Source organism: Dipodomys spectabilis, unplaced genomic scaffold, assembly GCF_019054845.1.
Source record: "Dipodomys spectabilis isolate Male_0828 unplaced genomic scaffold, ASM1905484v1 ptg000157l, whole genome shotgun sequence".
NCBI lineage: Eukaryota > Metazoa > Chordata > Mammalia > Rodentia > Heteromyidae > Dipodomys > Dipodomys spectabilis.
Window position 1 is genome coordinate 12339195 of NW_024870834.1, and position 7835 is coordinate 12347029.

The following is a 7835-nucleotide window of genomic DNA, read 5'->3' on the forward strand; positions in this document are numbered from 1 at the left end:
CTAATAGAATGTCTCTAAAGCTGGACAAACACGGGGGGAAACACCATCCCCTGCTAGTTTTGAGAGGCTTCTTGTTGGCTCCTGGGAGGAGGAGCCCCTCAGGTTGACACACAGCCATCTTGGCACCAACACCTCAAAATGACTTTTGTCCTCCTCCTCTATCATCAGTATAGACTTAACTCCCTTAAAACCAGGAGCCAATCAGGACCTTGACCCTCCATGCCCCCCCCCCCAATTGGTTCTTCCAATGTGCCAGGCAATCTAGACTTGGCAGTGGCATCATTGAGATGGTGTTCCTTAAAAGAGCAGTGATTTCCTTTTCTAAATCGTGGATTTTCAGATTGATAGTTCTGCCATTTTCATTTACTGTAACTCAGGGTCGGTTTGTGAAAAGTTGTTAAACAACATGCTTAATGGAATGTCAACCCTCACTCTAAGTTTTTCCTATTCAGAGCTTCAAATGAAGATGTCATTGGGTTTTATAGTGGATTTATGATTTTGATAGTCCATCCAAGAAGGAAGTTTGAATCTTGTTGTGTACTGCAAAAAAAAAATAGTGTCTCCCTATGTCCTGCCTGAAATAGCATGATAATTTATGAAAAGTATCTTTAATAAAGCTGCATACAGTTTGGCCTGGAAAAAAAGAAAAATATCAGAGCAATGTAGGATTTATAAACATTGATCTGAAGTTAGCTAAGGAATTCCTTAATGTATTTACCTTGCTCACTGAGATTATGGAAATGTTATTAAACTCACTTTAATGAAGATATTTAGAATCTTTAAGACAACTTGAGAACTACTTACTTGAACTGCTGGCCAAGTATGTAATCCAGACCTAGTCCTATAAAGAATATGTGGCACTATTTGATAACAAATAGCTAACCATTAATATCGAGAATGAAAATCACAGTAAATAGCAAGTAAAACCTGCCTTGAACATTAACTGACCCACAGCAAGTTTTCCAAGCTAAACATTGACTTCCTAAATCTGCACAGAACAAATTTAAGAAGTTTGAATAAAGAAAAATAAGTAGTCATTTTTTGGTATTTTCCTGTCTTAAAAAGCTAGTAATAAGATTTGAGATGGCAAGGATTCCTTATAGATATACCTCTAATTTGTTGCTTCTTTAATTCAGAAACAGTAGACTACTAATCAATATTGGATGGTAAGGAATATCTGCATGCAAATTTGATCAGCTATTGGACAATAGCAGATTGAATATAAATTTTGGCATAAAACATTTAATAAGGAAAATATTATGGCTTTGGAAAATGTATTTTTAGCCAATCAGCACCGTATGCATATATCATATTTAACTGTCAAGGATCTTTGCTGGACTAAGAACATTACAATGGGATACAAAATACATTTTTCAAAGTAGAGATGTGAGTGATGATTTGTACATACTTATATGAATGAAAGAGCCTTTCAGGAGCTAATAATTGGGCAGATGCTTAAAAGTGTGATTTCACCTTCAGGCAAAATGTCATATAGACTCTTGAGAAGAAGTTGAAAACTAGTCATTCATGACTCAGATTTTAGCCTTTTTTAAAAAATTATTTTATTTATTTATGTATTTATTTATTTATTTTTATTGTGAGAATACCATACAGAGGAGTTACAATTACCTGGGCAAGTTAACGAGCACATTTCTTATCAAGCAAAATACTAAGGCATGAATTCTCCATTTGATCAAAAAACACTATTGAAACACTATTGTATTAAACCACTTTGGATTTATTTATTTGTTATTTTTTGGCTGCTTTGAGACCTTGAGTTTATAATCTTTAACAAGAAATAGAATTGCAAATAAGAATAGAAACCTTTCAAGTGCAAACTCTTTATGGTAAATGAAAATGAGTTTCAAAGCATATTTGTTGTTTGATTATTCATATAGATAATTTAATCCAGTGTTCAACAAAGGAGTGATAAATTGTTTGAGGAATAAATTGCACCCTCCACTTGATTTTGTTCAATGAAGTGTGATTGGGATACTGCCATGCATGTCTCTTTTAATGCTATCAATATTTGCTTCTACCAAATGAAAGCAGTTACCATATGACTTTCAAGTTCAAAATATTTATAATCTATTCCTTTAATCAACAGTTCAGGCATAATGATTATTTGCTTATTCTTTAGTACCTTTAATATTTATACAAGGGAGTTGTTACTTACCAATCAGTTTATGAATACAATGTATCTTGATCAACATTCTTACCCATCTTTCCTCTACTAACTCTTCATTTATTTTTCTTAATTTTGTATGATATAAATTGGTTTTTTGACCTTATTGTCCCTTATCTGTCTTCATTTACTACCCTTCTCCCCTTCATTCCACCCCTCCCTTTCAAAACATATTTCCTGATGTTTATTTTGATCAAATTGGATTTTGCCTTTCTATATAATTATACTTTTTGCTCTCCCTTGTCCCTACCATATTTCAGTTAATACATTTGTGTATACTTGTATACCATCTACCACATTTACATCTATATTTATAAATTAACTCTAACCTCCACATATAAGAGAAAACATGCAACCTTTGTTTATCTGGGCCTGACTTACTTCATTGACATATTTTTCCATCCAGGCAATAGTAAAGCCACCAGCACAAACATGTTCGTTGCAGTAATATTTGCCATAACCAAAGTATGAAATCAGCCAAGATGGCTCTAAATGGACACATGAACATTAATAAAAGAACATGGAAAATGCATAGCAAACATATCTAATTTATATAGGTACAAACACTTTATTCCATCACTTATCTGATGATGATAATGTCCTGCATGAATTCAGAGTCAGGAATGGAATCCATTTTCAAACTGAGCAATAGAACTCTATTTGCATAATTTTCCAATCCATTTGCACGCTGTTTAGTGAGATCAGAAGGGATCATTACACAAATGATCAAGCTATTCACCTGTCATCATAAAATAAAACCACTTGCACAGAAAGATAAATTAAGCAAATATGCACAGCTCCAGAATAAATAATAATGTCAAATTTTAAATTAGGTAAATTGGGCACAAAGTAACAGTAAGAAAAATACAATGTAGAAATAAAATGGATTCAAAAGGATTGAAATAAATTTCTTGATCTTCATTATCTCTTCTGCAAATACTGGCAAATGGAGGAAAGATTCAATCAATCCTACTACCATTCCCAGCTTCTGTCTGTCTATCTATCCATTAAGGCTTTTACAATAAAGTGCAGACACATATTTTAAGTCAGCCCACAACATGATGAATAAGGGCAGCACTGTAAAGAAATATAAAACTTCCCTGTCTCCTTCATCTGTTCTCCTGCTGCAGTGATTAACCTTTGAGTTTATGAGTATTTTTGCACTTGCTTCAGATAAAATATTTTATGAGTTCTTCCCTCCCAGGCACCTTGGATTAAACTGATCAAGAACAGCAAGATGGGGACCTGTAATGATGAGTCCCCTTGAAATCATAATCTTTCTTTTTGCTATATTCTCCGAACACACTTTACACAAAGCAAATGGAACTACCAAGGCACAGACAAGACAACTTGTTAAAGTCACATGCCATGCCTATACATCATTCGAGGCCTTTGCAGAAACCCCTCCTGAGGAGATACTGCTATGCTTTATGAAGGCTGAGAATATGAAAAGATCATTTTCACTCTCTACTAATTGCTATGTGGAATGGTACCTGAGTTCACAAAAATTTTGGCAGCACACTAGCTGATGACTAATCATTCCTTCTCACTTGTAGAACCTGAGCAGGAGGCAAATTTATCTTTCAGTAAATTCCTAATGAAATAATAAGGTGTATTGGGGTATCTTGCAATTCAATATCATACTATCCTCCAAAAACAGCAAATGAAAAATGACTGGTTTGCTATTATCTTGTGATTCCACAGACATTTGATTTAAGGAAGGGGAGATACTTTCATCAATAAACAGGGACATTGTCAACAACATTCAATGTCTTTAAAAACGTGTCTTAAAAATACATACTGTGCTGGTGCTGGGAAGGTGGCTCAGTGGTAGAGTGCTTGCCTTGCATGCATGAGGCTCTGGGTTCGATTCCCCAGCACCACATAAGCAGAAAAAGCTGGAAGTGGGGCTGACACTCAAGTGGTAGAGCACCAGCATTTAGCTGAAGAGCTGAGGGACAGTGCCCAGGCCCAGATATCAGGCCCCATGACTGACCAAAAAAAAAAAAAATTATATATATATATATATATATACATTGCTTTAAAATGGGCTTATCAAATCAATGTTTGCTAGATCGTTGGGCAAATAAAACCAGGAACAGAAATTTATTTGTCATGGATTCACCCAGTGACAAAGGGAGGTTTTTACAAAGAGGAAACACAGGGATGGAGGAACTGGTAACCTCAGCACCTTGAATCGGAGTTGACTAATAGTCCACACAGTCAGGCTGTGAGAGACAAAGAGGGCCAGGTTACCATGCCCATGTCACAAGGGCCATGTGTTCTACTGTATTCATCTCTTTCCAAAAATGTAAGCTAGATGTTGTCTGATCATCTAAGACCTCGACTGAGCATCCAGGAAAGATACCCTTGCCTTGGTTCAGATCTGCTACTAACACCTGCTTCATTACTTTCAACTTCCTGAAGATCCTTTTCTGTGGAATTCCCAGAAAAAGCCGACAAGGAATTGGGAAGAGTGGACACTTCTGTATTATATTTCTGATGACCTCAGTACCATGGAGGAACGGAAGCCATAACCAAAGGAGTGCTTTAAATGCAAAATAATTTATTTGCTGAGCTCAAATGTGTATATATAAGCTATCATTTGTTCATTGTAAGATGGCCCTTTCTTTTCCTCCCTACCTTAGACAAAGGAGCTGTTGGGTCAGGAAAGGGGAAAAATGAAACAAATGCTTTTTCTCTTCAATTTCCCAGCGGGAGAGCCCTGTTGAAATGCCAGGCATGGCCTGCTGATTTCAGCATCAACAGATGGCAACCGGCTGCAATCCTTGTGTTTGCTTCCCATTCAGCAAATTGCAGGTCACATCTGGTATAGCCTCTGCTTGGTCAGAGCAGATGGAAGTTCACATTCTTTATAGGTGGTGAGGTTAATAGAAAGAAAAAGAAAGAAAGAAAGAAAAAAAGAAAGAAAGAAAGAAGGGAAATTAAAAAGAGGAAAAATAGAAATATAAGAGAGAAATATTTTTTAAATGATAATTAGGAAATGTGAACAGCTGCTGTGATTTCAGCATCAGCAGCTGCTTAGCAAAATTCCAGCCAATAGTGAATGGGATAGAATCATACTTGGGTATAGCCAACAGTTCAGAAGAGAAAGAGCTTCCAGATGAGCTCAAAGAAGCAGACCATTCAATAAATCCCCCAGAAATGCTATGGTTTACATGTTTGTTTGCTTTTCCTACCCTCAATTTTACAAGTAAATATTAGAAAGGTCATTCATAGAACACAGTTTTAAAAAACAATTCTATACTTTGCTAAATCTCTCTTATGGGAATATAGTTTAAGGTGAAATTAATTGCTCACTGGGTTGAACCACTGACAGGAGAAATTATGACTGGAGTTCCCAGGAGGTGAGAATATTTCTGAACTAAGTTGCCCATGTAAAGAGATAGTATGTGAGTATGGATGCTCATTAATATCACGAGGATTGGTTATTAAACATGTACACAATTCATCATAGATTGTGCTTTAGTGGGTTTAAAAAATTTTAACACATATATTTATCTTGTATTTCCAAGTGAATTTTGAATTTGCAACATGAATATCTTAAATACATGATAAATACATCTGTACTTGCTATGATGCTAATTCATCACCACAGGAATAATACTAATTGTGGATTTTCTAATAAATATGCAAGGACTTTTTTTTACAAGTTTGGTTTGAGGAATGTTAAATCATTGGTTGTAGATAAGGCTTGGAGGGTCTATTTAAAAAGTCACATAGGAATTTCAGATGGAAAGAACACACTTTAAATATATGACACATAGATTTTTGTTTAAAAACATGGTGTAAATGGTATGATCTCAAATCTGGTACAAAAAACTTTATCATTAGAACATCAGCTTTTAACTTTGTCAAACGTGGACACTTTGAATACTTGCAAAGAAGAAAGAAGTAGCAGAAAATCATCATCAGTAAATAGATTAATTTTGTGTGAAAATACGTGGGACAAAATTAATGGTTTGTTGTTATTTGTTGGTACTGGAAAGACTTTATGTTTGTAATTATATTTACTTGTGCATTCAAATATGATAGCACACTTGTTTTGAAATGTGCATTCATTCCCCTGAGTCTGTTATATTAAGAAACAATTGGTGCATCATGGGAATTTACACAGCTAGTCTGTCAAAGACCCTAGGGAAATACTCAAAACTCCATCCAACTGAGCACCTCTAAATAGTAATAGAACATTAAAATACATGCAATCCTCCCATTTGCACATGCATATACACACATGCACACACACCCATACACACACACACACAGACCTCAAACATCTACCATATGTCTCAGTGAACCTTGTTCCAAGTGACATACTTGTGATTTGAAATGTGTAACAATATTGAATCTGACTTTAGCTAAAATATAACTTTGGTATAAGAGCTTCTTGTCCTCTCTTGTCTTTAATTGTCTCTACATTTTATTAGTCTATCCACATTCTATTTTTCCTCACTGATATTTTCCTTTCTCTTTTGTCTCACTCTATATCTATAGCTGATTGGATCTTTTCTTCTCAGATATAAGTTGGCAGGTAGACAAGATATGACTGTCCTTTTTCCTCCAGTTTTGTTATATTGACCGCAGTGTCTGCTATTTAATAATGGAGGATAACTGTGATGTTACTGTGGAATGTGTGTGCCTGCATGAACCCAAATCAGTGCATTGTTGCTACATTCATTAGGCTGAGACTTCCTTAGTTTAAACATAATGTTTCTGTTTTTTTTTCCCCTCCCGAAGATTCTATTTAGAAAAACACATTATCTGCAATGGACAGTCTCTTCTTCACTATGACAGTTTCTTAGATTCTCCTTGCTATTTATGACCTTGAGTGCTTTGAGGATTTCGGGTCAGGTATTTTGTAGAATAACCTCTAATCAGCATGTGGCCTACTGCACTCACTGGAAGTCGCTATATGAAAGCTGCTTAAGTTTGAACAGTTTTGCTCCACTTCTTGAATTGAAAAGTATACACATGTATTACTTGGAGTTCTACATAAAGAATTGTCTCTAGCCATGCACTGGTGTTCATAACTGTAATTGTAGCTACTCAAGAGACAGAAATCTAGTCGGGTGCTGGTGGGTCATGCCTGTAGTTCTAGAGATCTGAGGATTGCAGTTAACTCTTATCTCCAACTAACCACCAGAAAACCAGAAGTGGCACTGTGGCTCAAGTTGTAGAGTGCTGGAGTTCAAGGCCCATAACCCACAAAAACAAAAACAAAAGACTGGAATCCGAGACTATGTTTAGAAGCAAGCCCAGAAAGGAGAGGCTGTGAGAATATCTAACCACCAAAAGGCTGGAAATGGAGCTATGGCTCAAGTCATATAGCACAAAAGCTCAGGGACAGTGCCTAGCCCTGAGTTCAAGCCTCAGGTATTATACACCCACCTCCCCCCCCACACACACCCCCACACACATTTGTCTCATAGTCCAATTTTGGTTTTTATACAGTTATTCAAGTATATAATTTTTATGTATGTGTTTCTAGAACTTCTTTAAGATATGTTACTATAAGGTGATTATAGCTAATCTTTATTATTTTTCCTCAGTTACAGAATTGTTACATTTTTCCTATGAGATCTGGTTATCTTTATTGAGAAATAATGTGGAAAAAAATCTAACAGTGAGC